At 40.2% G+C, this 14,310-nt stretch overlaps 1 protein-coding gene across 1 annotated transcript in view; it reads right to left on the bottom strand.

The window, feature by feature from the left end:
* FAM214A (family with sequence similarity 214 member A) overlaps positions 1 to 13,912 on the bottom strand; it is a 124,168-nt gene extending 110,256 nt beyond the window's left edge. The window contains exon 1 of the mRNA XM_041730826.1: positions 13,722 to 13,912. The gene's annotated coding sequence lies outside the window, so the exon portion shown is untranslated. The remainder of the gene's footprint in view (positions 1 to 13,721) is intronic.
* Between the last annotated feature and the right edge of the window lie 398 nt (positions 13,913 to 14,310).

Here is a 14,310-nt window from a genome sequence, read left to right as displayed (position 1 = left end):
AGGTAAGTATATTAAAAAACTGAACCAGGAACGCCTGGGTGGCTCAGTGGTTGAGCATCTCACTTCGGCCTAGGGAGTGATTCTGGAATCCGAGGAATGAGTCCCACACCAGGCTCCCTGCATGGAGCCCACTTCTTTCTCTGTGTGTCTCTCATGAATGAATATATAAAATCTTTAAAAATAATAAAAAATAAAAATTAAATAATAAAAAATTAAATAAAATAATAAAAATTAAAAATTAAATAATAAAAAAGAACTAAATAACTGAACCAGAGATAATTTCCATGGGACAGGTAAAACAAGCCAAAAGTCTGTCTTACTTTCTTCCCAATAAAGGAGAGAAGCAATTCTAAAACAACAATATTATCAATTATCTTTGTGCTCAGGAATTGTGAGCATCTTGGTCTATAGCATTCAATCAGCTAGATGTCACTTCTTTGCATGTGCTCTGGGTAAATATGAAGAGTAGTTGCTTCTAGGTATAAATAATAAGCCTAATCACTGTAAGACTTATTTTTGTTGGTTTTTAAAGAGGTCCTGGATCCCCTTGAGAATCTAAAAGCTAGACTCCCTTTCTCCCCCAATACATAAACTCACAACATTTTTCATGTCAAGGAGTGGTTAGAGACTCCCTGAAGCTAAGTCTTGAATGATCGTTTTGAACCTTTGCACTGTGGATTATGTATTACAGGCTTACAAACCTAGTGCTGCATAGGAAATATCCAAGTTTGGGCATTTTACACACTGACTTTATTTACTTTTTAAAAAATTATATTTATTTTTTTGACAGAGAGATAAAGTTAGAGAGCACAAGCAGAGGGAATGGCAGAGGAAGCCTCCATTAGCAAGCAGGCTCTCCGATGAGCAGGGAGCCTGATGCGGGGCTTGATCCCAGGACCCTGAGGTAATGACCTGAGCCAATGGCAGATGCCTAACTGACCGAACCACCCAGGCACCCCTACACAATGACTTTAATACATGTTTTCATTCTTCCCTATTTCTTCTGAGAGATTTTTAGTTTAACATAATCTGGTTCTGAGCAAGTTTTAATTTGGCACGTATATAGCCCTTCCAAGAAGATTGTAGTGTTATACCTATGAAAGTAGGAGGAAAAATAGGTATCTACCCTCCTCCCCTGGTAGTTGATCTGATTTCATACCAAAGATCTAAACTTCAGATTCTGAAGGATTTCTATGTTGAGAATAAAGTACTTGATGCCACACTCATACATATTCTGAACACTACAGAAGAGGAAGCTGTGTTTGGGGAAGGCCCATGTCTAGTGCTTAATGTCTTTTAGGTTTGGAAATCTAGAAACTGTAGAGCTCACAATTCAGGGAGACAAAGGCAGGAAGGAAAATGACAGAATTGCTGCTGACATCACTAGTATCCTTCAGAATCTCGAACCCAAAATTCAGATGCAACAGTAGGGGGCAAGAATAAGACACCCTTAGAGGGAGGAGGGTAGGGACATGGGGTGACTGAGTGACAGGTCCTAAGGAAGGCACTTGATGGGATGAGCACTGGGTGTTAGAGTATATGTTGGCAAATTGAATTTAAATTTTAAAAATATACAAATGATCAACCATAAAAAAAAAAGACACCCTTAGAATTCTCAGCCAGGTGATCGTAACCTGGGGACATTTCCACTTGATATCACATTCTGAGAACTTGTGTAGTGTGCCTGTGGGGGAGATAAGGCTGTTTACCACCAGTTTGGAATTTTATTCTGAGACAAAGGGAAGCACTTCAGTGCAGCTGCTTTTTGGGTAAGTCATTCTGACTGCTGGACAGTGGAATCTGGGTGGAGAGATCTAAAACAAGAAGACGAATTAGGAGACAGGAGACTGTATCAGAGCAACACTGAGGGCCTTACAAGCCAGTGGAGGTAGGTGGAGGTAGGGACTTAAGGTTGCATTGGGGGAACCTATCTGGGATGACAAGAATGTGGGCCTTAGAGATGGCCCCCTGTGAATCCCTCTCTCTCGCCAAATGATCTCCCTCAAAGATATTTTTCCATCCCCTGCAGAAAGGAACAAGATGTTCTTCAGTCCCAAGTGCTAAGGGTGTGAAGACACACGTGATAAAGAAGAGAGAACATAGGAAATAGACATGACAGAGGTGTTTGCTAGTGTTCAGGTGGTAATTATATTGGAATATATAAATATATTAAATCAACATGTTGGGGATGCCTTGGTGGCTCAGCAGTTAAGTGGCTGCCTTCAGCTCAGGGCATGATCCTGGAGTCCTGGGATCGGGTCCCACATGGGGCTGTCTGCATGGAGCCCTGCTTCTCCCTCTGCCTGTGTCTCTGCCTGTGTGTGTGTGTGTGTTTGTGTGTGTGTGTATGTCTCATGAATACATAAATAAAATCTTTAAAAAAATAAATCAGCATGTTGTACACCTTATACAATGTTATATAACAACTATATTTGAATAAAAATAAACTTTAAAAAATGTACTGAGGCCAATGTTATAACTGTGTTCAGTGATTCTTGAGACACAGGCTTAACTCAGGTTTTCATTGGTCCAAGGCTGGACATGCTTGTGCTAACACTGTGCATTTGTGCAGTGTGTTTTTACTTTCAAAATACTTCAATTTTCATTCTTTTACTCCCCCAAAATAACTTTATTCTTCCCACTGGGTCCACTGTTTGGGACCATATTAAAATCATTTGCCAAATGGTTATGCCATAGTTTGTTTCCCAAAGTACTACCACTTCTGAGGATCTGACCAAGTTTATTATACTTAGTAATAATACATACAGGAAAGTGCATAAAGTCCCTAATCTTAAGCGTATAGTTTGAATTTTTACATACGTATAGATAACCACCATTGAGATAAAACTATAGAATATTTCCTGTATCCCATGAGATTCTCTTACGTGCTTCTCATTCTATTTCCTGAAGCATTAATCACTATTTTGATTTTCATAAACACCTTTTACTTTCGCTTGTTCTTAAACTTTATATAAACGGAATTATACGCTACAACTGTTTTGTGTCAGGCTTTCATAAACACAGTATCTGACATTTCTCCATCTTGTTGCTAGAGCCAATTATTTCTTTTTTTTAATTGATGGGTAGTATTCCATGATATAAATGTGTCACAATTTATTTATCGATAAACATTTGGGTTGTTCCGTCATTTGGATATTATGAATAAAGCTGCTTTGAATATAATGTACAACTGATAGAACATTTGCATTCATTTCTGTTAGAAATAACAATAGAATTGCTGTTTCATAAGCAAATGCACATTTAACCCTAGTAGAAACGAACAAATGATTTTCCAAAGAGTTTACGTCGTTTTGCACCCTCCATTAGCAATATGGAGATCTACATCCTTAAAAATACTCAATATTTTCAGTATTCTAAATTTTAGTCTTTCTGGGATGAGAATAGTAGTGTCCTGTTGTGGTTTTTTTTTTTTTTTGTTTTTGTTTTTTAAGATTCTTAAATCTCTCCTCCCGGAAGCCTGCTGTGGGACTCACTCCCAGGGCCCCAGGATCACAACCTAGGCCAAAGGCAGACACTTAACCACTGAGCCACCCAGGTGCCCCAGATATCTAAATTTTTCAATCTTTTGAGACTTACATTGTGATCTATATAGTCGTCCTGGAAAGTGTCCTGTGTGCACTTGAGAAGAATGTGTCTTCCATTGTTTTTGGGTAGAGTGTTCTGTATGTGTCTGTTAGGGCTAGTTGGTTCATTGTGTTGAGTCCTTTATTTCCTTGAAGAGGAGAGGGGGGTTGTAATGGATGAAGAGTTGGAGATGGAGGAGAGATGGAAGCAATAGGACTAGGGGGAGGACGGATTGAGGGAGCATGATTGGGGGTGGAGGATTTAAAGAAAAGCAAGCAACCTCATGGCCTGTCAGGATTCATTTTTTATTTGATGTTGTTACTACTACTACTACTAATCACCACTATTAATAATAATAATGCAGAGCACAAGCTTGGTCCAAAGAAGAAACTTGATATACAATATTTAGTATTTTCTTTTAAATTGACGTGATGATTTCTTTACACAGAGAATGTGCTCATTCACTGGTTTAACCATTTGTCACACTGTGCTGGGTGATGCTTGAGGACACGGTAGTGACCATGACAGCCCACGTCCCTCATGGGGTTCACCATTCAGTCAATGGAACCTCCCTGACAGACCTATCCCCAGACAGTAACAACCCAGAGTTGGCAGGGCTGGGATGGGGGAGCATAGTAGGATGGGACAGAAAAAACAAAAACAAAAAAACATACACGAAGATAGAATAGCACAATGGATACTCATTTACCCATCAGCCCTAGATTCAGGACTTGCAAGATTTTGCTACCCTTGCTTCATCCAATGGGGCAGTACTTATCATCTTTAACATCAAACACAAAAATCAACACAAAATGGACCAAGGACCTAAATGTAAGACACCATGTAAAAAAACTCCTAGGAAAAAAATAGACAAAACTTCACGAAACTGGATTTGACAGTGATTTCTCAGATATGACATTAAGGCATAGGGAAACAAAGAAAAAATAGAAAAACTGGGTTTCATGAAAATTAAGACACTGTGTGCATTAAAAGATACTATTCACACAGTGAAAAGATAACCCAGAGAATGGAAGAAAATATTTGCAAATCATATATCTAATAAGAGATTAATATCCAAAATATATAGAGAACTCCTAAAATTCAACAAGAAAAAAACAAAAAACCCAATTCAAAGACTGGGCAAAATACCTGAATAGACATTTCTCATCTTTATGTACAAATGGCCAATAAGCACGTGAAAAGACGCTCAGCATCACTAATCATTAGGGAAAGGCAAATCAAAACTATAATAAGATATCGCCTCACAGCCATTAGACTGGCTACTATCAAAAAAAAGATACTTCGTGAAGCGCTGGTCAGGATGTGGAGAAACATGAACCCTTGTGTACTGTTGGTAAGAAAGTAAAATAGCATAGCTGTTATGGAAAACAGTATAGCAATTCCTGAAAACATTAAAAATAGAATTACCTTATGATCTAGCAATTCCACTTCAGGATATATAGTCAGAGGAATTGAAAGCAGGGTCTTGGAGAGATCTTTGTACACCTATGTTCTTAGCAATATTCACAATAGCTAATGTGCAAGCAAACCGCGTGCCCATTAATAGATGAATAAACAAAATGTGGCATATCCATACAATGGAATATTATTTCACCTTAAAAGGAAGGAAATTCTGCAACATACTACCACAGGGATGAACTTTGAGGACATCATGCTGAATGAAGGAAGGCAGAAATAAAAAGACAAATACTGTATGATTCCACTGAGGTACTTGGAGTTGTCAACACCATAGACACAGACAGTATAGTGGTAGATGCCAGGGGCTGGTTGCTGGGGACCTGGGGGACAACGTGCTACTGTTTAATGAGTACAGAATCTCAGTTTTATAAGATGAAAGAGTTATTAAAATGGATGATAGTGATGGTTGCGATGGTTGCACAGTTCAAATATATTTAATACCACTGAACTGTATACTGAAAAATGGTTAAGATGGTAAATTTCATACTATATATATTTTACCATAATAAAAAAACCCACTGAATTGTAGATTTTTTTTGAATTGTAGATTTTAAAGGGTGGAGTATATGATATGTGAATTTTATCAAGACAGCTGTAAATACACTTAAAATGGCCCAGAAGGGAAGACTCTTCCTCACAGCAGATCTTGCTTAATTAAATGTGGAGGCAGTGGTGTAAAATTGGAAAATGACCATTTTGCAACCATCATGGAAAAGATCAGTTTGAACAATCTTAGATTAACGAGAATGGATGCTAAATGTAGGAGAGAAAGCTTGATGAGGAGCAGGGTATTTGGATGAATTAACTGTCTTTCCAAAGACTGTTTATTGATTCCAAGTGTACAAGTAATAAATATACAGAGAAGAAATAAACAATGACTGGGTGGTTAAAATCATTATCACCTAGTAGATGCAGACAAATACCATATGACTCCAGATGTGAATCTGGAGAGAACACAAAATCATCAATCTAATAATCCAGCCAGAGATGTATAATTTGAATTTAATCATGAGGAAATACCAGATGAACCAATTAAAGAACGTATAAAATAAATAATCTACATTCTTAAAAAATGTCAAAGTCGTGACAGACTAAGGAATTATTCAAGATTAAAGAAGACTAAAGAGACAGGATATAATTTTACGGGGAGAGTAGAATATTATTTGGACAACTGACAAAATTGGAATCAGATTGTTGATTATTTTAACAAGATTAAATTTCTGGAATTTGTTAATTTTATTGTGATTATTTAAAAGAATGTCTTTGTTCTTAGGAAATATACACTGAAAGAGCATGATACTTGCTACATACTCTCAAATGATCCAGAAAAAAATGAAATAGCACGAAGGGGTGTGAGGCAGAGAGAATGATAAAGCAAATGTGGCAAATGTTGAAAAACTGGTGTATCTGGGTACCAGATATACAGAAGTTCTCTGTCCTATTCTTACAATGTTTCAGTAAATAAAAGTTTAATAACAGAATGTTTGTAAGAAGTGCTCATTAAAGACACAAAATCGCATTGTTAAATTCATTTGCCTTTCACATGTGAGTCCCAGAGCAGTTTTGTTTAGGATAAACTTTGCCAGGAAAATCTTAGTTGCAACTCACACTATCTCTGTGCCACAGAAACCTTATCAGCAGACAGTGGAAACACCAGGAGGTTTACAGATGTTTTCTGGGACTTCAAGAAAGGAGTGGAGTTACCCTGGGAAAATCACAGTGACTATCAAATTAGAACAGTAGTAAATAGGACAAAGAAAAATGAACAAATGAAGGGTAGGCTAATCCCTCTGAGCGAAGCTGGGGTCAGTCCCACTTTCCGAAGCTTGGGGACTGTGATTCTACAACCATAACATCCTACTCCTTCTGGAACCTTCTCCTTTCACTGACAGGTGAGGGAATTCAAATTCCTGCTTCCTCAACAGAAAAGAGGGTGGGGAAAAGGAGAAGGACTTTCTTTCAGGTTCCAAACGGTAAATCAAGTATATTTTCTATCCAGCCTCAAGAGTCAAGGCTATCAGATTCCTACCCCCTACCCAAAATAAACTTCTCACCTGAATCTTAATCCTTTGGACAGCAAAGCTTTTCATTTGTGACAAAATCTTCAAATGTGAATAATTGGCCAGGGTAACACAAACATGCAAATGTATTTATGCTAAAGTGTGATCAGTTAACTTATCAGTATAACCCATAATTGTAAAGGACAAACAAAACCAAAACCAAACCAGAAAGGAATTGGGTTTTCTTGTTTTGGAAAAAAGAGGAATTGAGAAAAAGAAAGGGAGACATTCCTGAGATGTAAAGACTGGGAAGAAAGAGGAAAGGAGTAATCCCCACAACCATTATCATTTGCTAGAAAGTTTATCCTCAGATTCCTGGCGAACCACAGCACTTGAGAGGATGGTTGTTGTTAACCAGCAGGGCACACCTGCTTGCAGTGCATGATTTGTGATGTCTGTGGGCAACCCTCTCGGGTTCCCTCCCTCCTCAGGAGCTTTTTTTTTTTTTTTTTTTTTTTAATTTTTCTTTATTTATGATAGTCACACAGAGAGAGGGAGAGAGGCAGAGACACAGGCAGAGGGAGAAGCAGGCTCCATGCACCGGGAGCCTGATGTGGGATTCGATCCCGGGTCTCCAGGATCGCGCCCTGGGCCAAAGGCAGGCGCCAAACCGCTGCGCCACCCAGGGATCCCTCCTCAGGAGCTTTGACTAGCATTTTGCTATTGTTCAAAAAACCTTGCTTTGCTGTCCCCCCGCCCCCCCCCCCAAAAAAAAAAAGATTTGTGACGTTTGCTTATCCTACTAATTTCATAACAGAGGTCAGGATTTGGAGGATTTTTCTGAATCAAAGTATGGGTGTTGAAGTTGCCTCCGTTTCTCAGTCTTTGAAGAGGAAATAATTTTATTTTGTAAAATCTACCCCACAAAATTGTTGGGATTGAAGACAGTTTCTGTTAAACTCTTTAAGGAAAGAAATAATATAGCACCGATTCAAAATGATATATTTTTTTCTATTCCAGGGCCCTGAGCAAATTCGGCTTTAGCGTTTCACTTTAAACCTTGTGTCACTCACCCCAGTATTATCCAATTGTTTGCAGATAGGTAATGTTTTTATTAACACATCATACAAGTCTTCTCCCTTTCTACCTAGCAAAATGGGGTTTCTTGGTTGACTAGTGGTCACAATGTCAAGTTCTATGGGGCCTAGCCATGTAACACAATTCCGTGGCATTGGCTGACAGGAGGTGAGCGTTAGGGACTGGTGACAACTGAGTCAGTGGAGGTAGCATGCTCTGCCAGTTGGCCTTCATGATACAAAACATGTCTAGGCAAGTGGGTCAGTCTTGCCTCCTCCAGATTAGAGGATGTCTAAATTCCCTTTTAGTTCCCAAACCCTGTGATCGATTATTTTGAAATTTTACATTTGGCATGGTAGCTAGCTTGGAGCTCCTTTGTCAGTATTTATTAACCTGCACGGCTCTTGCTGATCATCTATCATTGCAAAATCATTGGACTTTACGTAGTAAAGTGGTTACTACTGAATTGAAAAGTTCACATAACATCTTTCATGTATTTGCAGAACTTTGCCCCAAAGCTTGAATTCTGCTGTCTCTCTTAAAGGACCAAGCTACTGGTTACAAAATGTCAAGTTATAGATTATTTTTTCACAGTGATCTTTTAACATAACAATGTATACAGGCCTGGTTCACCTCTCCCAAGGTTGCACCAAATCTCTGCTTTATCTCCCTGGAATATTCCAGATCTCTCTTACCTCATCCCATTACAAAGCTGAGCCCTCCATCCAGCTTAATCTCTTCAACCTCTTCACCCCACCACATACCCCCATACACCCTCATCCCCCTTTCACTCCTCCGCTTCTCTGGACACATACCTCCTAAGTCCCTTCTACCAAGGCCAGAAGCATTCTCTGCCACAGAAGACAAAACCGGAGTCTGGAGACAACAGCTAGGCCCATCTAGATTGCTGCTTCTGGTGTAAATAGGCAGAGGGTGGGGTCTGTGGTAGGAGCAGCCCAGAAGGAAGTCCCTAAAGGGGGAGGCCTGGGGCCCTGGCTTACTGGAAGAGGGGGCCCTTGGACTGTGACAGCCTGGCCCACCCCAAATAGTTTTGTTGTTAAGGCCTGGTTCCTGATGATACTGCAGTCTGATTCCTTCAACCTACAGTAAAGGAGTTGAGGCTGTTTTTTAATGAGATAATGATAATGATTATGATGTTGAATCAGGTTGATATCTGCCGCACAAGAACTCAGAACTCCAAGTTTCTAGAGCTAGTGAGTGGCCGACCAGCCCCCAGGGTGCTATATTGCTGGCAGCTGATCCCAAAGAAAGGCAGCAGGTGTCCTTAAGTTCAGAATCCTGGTCTGAGAATAGCACCTGAAAGATTGCAGCTGTAACTAGTGAGGTTTCTGTTCCTCATATATGCGCATTTATATGTTATTTTAGGTCCACGACAATGGACAGGCTCCTTTGACTCCTGTTATAGCTTGCTGCTCTGCAGCCCTGGAATCCCACTGTGTTGTGGCTTCCAAGGCCTTTCCTGTTCTGCCCCTGCCAGCATCTCAACTTTATCCCCAGTCACATGACCTCTTCCACTGTGGTCCAGCTACTCTGTGTTCTCAACATATCATATCCTCTAAATAAGCCAAATCCTGCCCTGGGACTTTTGCACTGGTTATACCTGCTGCTGGAACACTCATCTCACTGTTAACTGCTCTTCCCTTATATAGATATCTGGTTCCTCATCATTCATTAGCTTAGTGATAAGAGTCTTTCTAAGGAATAGCCCTGATTTTCCCCTCAATCACCAGACACTGCTTTGTTTTCTTCAGAGCTATTAGCACTACCTGAAATTATTGAGTGTATTTGTTTACTTGGGTATTTCTCTCCAGGCCACTCCCCTCACTAAATTTTAAGTGCCCCAAGGCAGAGTTGGGCCTCTATGTATTGGCCCAGAGTTGGGCCAAAGTATTGCTCATAACGTTATCCTACCACCAAGACTTTTTTTTTTTTTTTGAGATTTTATTTATTTATTTATTCATGAGAGACACAGAGAGAGGCAGAGACACAGGCAGAGGGAGAAGCAGGTTTCATGCAGGGAGCCCAATGTGGGACTCGATCCTGGGGCCCCAGGATCATGCCCTGGGCTGAAGGCAGGCACTAAACTGCTGAGCCAACCAGGCATCCCCCCTCCACCTCCAAGATCAATACCTGACACACAGTAGGTGTTTACTGTATGTGCATGGACTAAATGAGTAGGATACAGTTCATTCATTGACTAAGTATTATTGTAAGTATACTTAATGTGTGCCAGGCACTGTGTTGAATGCAGGGGATACAAGAACAAACAAGACAGGCAAAGCCTCCCCCAAGGAAGCTTCCCATCTAAAAGGGAAGACAATCATTAAAATAATAATCTATTGATTGAAAATATATCTTAAAAAACAATAAACAAGGAATTGCTTGTTTTTTCACAGGTTACTATGAATGTACATTTCTGAAGTGTTGGTGGGAGAGACAAACTGTTGCTCACAGAGCCCAGAATTCTCAGGAATCCAAACCAAATTTATGAAATTGATAAAAGGATTTATTCCTGGAAACTTGATGGGATCCCATAGAGCAAATGACCTATTTCTCGTTCTCAGACTAATTTTTTGCTGAGGAGTCTAATCAAGACTACCCTGTGGCACCAGCATATTTGTCAGGCTCAGTGAGTTTAATTTGAGAATGACCTTTGAATCTATGTTTCAACATCAAAAGAATTCAGATTCTGGGGATGTCCCAGGGCTCTAAGTGTCCTTTGGAGCTTGTAAAAGGGATCTGGTGCAAGGCAGGGATTGCAGTGGGCCAATAGGGCTTCCTCAAAAGTTTCAGAAGGGAAGTTGGGACCATGTGACTTTCCCATGGAAGTCACACACTAGTAATTTGGTTGAAAAGCTCCTGTTTTCCCTAGGCCACATCTCTTCTTCACTCGTTTTATCTCTTAGGCTCCTCAAAGCATTTGTTTTCATGAGCTCTGCTTCTAAACGTTGAGTTGCACATGCTGATCGTTTTAGGATTCTAAAATCCCTGGACATTTTCTGTTTAACAATAACTTATGATTTGGAGAAATTCAAATGCTAAATGCTGGTGATTTGGGTACCAAATCTAAACATCTCTAATACAAAGAGGTTCAAGATGCGAGGATGATAAATCTCAAATTCTAAACATTCACGAAATAAAACTTTTGGCACAGTCTTTTGAATTTCCTCAGCAGGAACACATTTTATCCATTGCTGATTGTTTAGTTACTATGACTGCCTAATAAACCACCCTGAACTTTTTTTTAAGAGTTTTTTTTTTTAAAGATTCTATTTATTTATTGAGACACACAGAGAGAGAGAGGCAGAGACACAGACAGAGGGAGAAGCAGGCTCCATGCAGAGAGCCTGAGGTGGGACTCGATCCAGGATCTCCAGGATCACACCCCGGGCTGCAGGCGGCGCTAAACCGCTGCGCCACCGGGGCTGCCCCCACCCTGAATTTAAGGTCATAAAATAATCATTGTATTATGATCACGGATTCTGTGCATTAGGAATTTTGACCCAGCAGAGAGGGGACAGGTTGCCTCTGCTCTGTGATTTTAGGTTTGCAGCTGGGAAAAAGGGTGGAGTGACTCAATGGTTGAAGTTTGGAATATGATGGAGACATCTTTACTCATTTTTTTTTTAAGATTCTATTTATTTGTTTATGAGAGACACAGAGAAAGAGGCAGAGACACAGGCAGAGGGAGAAGCAGGCTCCATGCAGGGAGCCCAATGTGGGACTCGATCCCAGGACTCCAGGTTCACACCCTGGGGCAAAGGCAGCACTCAACTGCTGAGCCACCCTGGTGTCCCAAGAGACATCTTTACTCATATGTCTGGCAATTGATGTGGGTGATTGACTAGGCACCTACACATGGTCTCTCGATGTGGTCTCTCTGCACATGCTTGTTTGGACCTCCTCATATCATGGTAGCTGGATTCCAAGAATGAGGGTCACAAGAGCGTAAGACACAACAATAGAGCAAGGGTACACAACATAGGGTGCCTGGGTGGCTCAGATGGTTGAGTGTCTGCCTTCAGCTCAGGTCAGGATCTCAGGATCCTGGTATCAAGCCCCTTGTCGGGCTCCTGGCTCAGCAAGGAGTCAGCTTCTCCCTCTCCTTCTGCCTTTCTCCCCTGCTCATGCTCTATCTCTGTCTGAAGCAAATTAAAAAAAAAATTAAAAAAAAAAAAAAAGAGTGCCTGACATCTTTATAATCTGGCTCAAGCTTTCATTGTAGGAAGAATTTGTGGGATGGAATTATTGCAGGCATCTTCACAAAATACAGTCTGCCACAGGGATAGATTTGACTTTCAAAAATAGCTAAAAGTCATTGGAGTTAAGTTTGATGAAAAATGTTAATGAGAGGTGCCTGGCTGCCTAGATCAATAGAACATGTGACTCTTGATCTCAGGGTTGTGAGGTCAAGCCCCATGCTGGGTTAGATTTTAAAAATGAGGAGTAAATAATAAGAATATTAAATAAGAAGACTTCCTTCCGTGGATTACATCCAGTCCAGAATTTTATTTCAACAGACCTCTTGGGGAACCTTTATTTTTTATTTTTATTTATTTATTTTTTAAAGATTTTATTTATCTATTCATGAGAGACACAGAGAGAGAGAGGCAGAGACACAGGCAGAGGGAGAAGCAGGCTCCATGCAGGGAGCCTGACGTGGGACTCAATCCCGGGTCTCCAGGATCACATCCTGGGCCAAAGGCAGGCACTAAACTGCCAAGCCACCTGGGGCTGCCCTTGGGGAACTTTTAAAACAACCAGTATCATTCCCCCCAATTACCATGCCAGATCTGATTAGGCATTGCATTAAGTATATTATCTCCTAGGGGGAGTATCTGAAGACCTGACATGCAGGCAGGTAAATTCTTGCACTTGGGTTTATGAGGGAACAAACAAATAACCTCATCATCTTATATCTCATTTAGCCATCACCAAAAGCTACATTTTGATTTGGGTATAAATTCTGAGGTGCTAGCAACAATCAGTGCATCCCAAATGTTTCCCCAAATGTCTTCCAAAGCTATGTTGCAAGCATTAATTCTTAAGAGGTGAGAAATATTCTTCCTGGAGATTAATAATTAATAATCTCTATAAGTATTAAAGGGTTCTCTACAAAGGAAACTAATTTGATATTGTTTAGCCAAGTGACAAAAACAAAACAAAAAAACCCCTCCCTTTTCAAGAAGATCCTGTTAATATCCCTTGGAACAGGAATACTATGGAAAATATTGCCTGTGGCCTTGCCCCTAAAAATGTTTGGAAATAGCAAAAAAAAAGTACTGTTGATTTGCCATTTTCTCCCCAGCATTCACATTTAACTTCTGATTAAACCGGTGCCACTTGATCTGATTAACCTACGAGGATGGAGGACACCCAGGGCCATTTGATAAAGACTCATTAATATAACACAGTGGTACTGCCCAGGTTTGAGGGCCACTTTCACAAGTGTGGAATGCAATCTGGGGTATAGACTGTAAAAGAACCACAGGGCTGGAAGAAGCCCTAGAGATCATCTACTTTAACTCCTTTATCTTAAAGATGAAAACTGAGGCTTACCTTTATTGGACAACTTCCCCCAAGAAACATTCGTCAGTGCCAAACCGGAGCTGGAAGCCAAATGTAGTTTCCTAGAGTGGGTTTTGCAAGTATAAAAAAGCACATGTATGAGTCTTAGAGTAAGCCTGGATCATGTACCTCTTAGAAGCAAAAATTTGGAGTCAGAGCTTAGGATTCTCCGTCATTTATGAGCTAATTTTACGCAACTAACTCCCCTGCTCTAAGCATGTTATCTCATCTATAACTGTGAACGATATTGCACCTAGTTGCCTTACCAGCGTAGTTGTAAGGGTCAAGTGAGGTAATGTATTGCGTGAGGCTTATGCAAATATCGGTGGCAGATTGGTTTGCTTGGTCTCTGCTCATATGTAGTTCTCTGTGTTCCTAGAAATGTGACTCTGGACTCCTCAGTAATTTGATTGGTTTGAGATGTTGATAGACTCACCAATGCAGTTAGTCATTTCAATTCACTGCTCTCTTTTTTAGCTCTTTGTGAATGACACAAAATAAATAATTGAGGGCAGAACACAGAAGCACATTTCCAAAGATTCTTAGAGATGAAACCCAAGATACCACTGATGTGTCCCCA

The sequence above is a fragment of the Vulpes lagopus genome, chromosome 2 (assembly GCF_018345385.1).
Source record: "Vulpes lagopus strain Blue_001 chromosome 2, ASM1834538v1, whole genome shotgun sequence".
Lineage (NCBI taxonomy): Eukaryota > Metazoa > Chordata > Mammalia > Carnivora > Canidae > Vulpes > Vulpes lagopus.
Note: the sequence above shows the minus strand (reverse complement) of the source record. Positions and strands in the feature narration are given on the sequence as shown.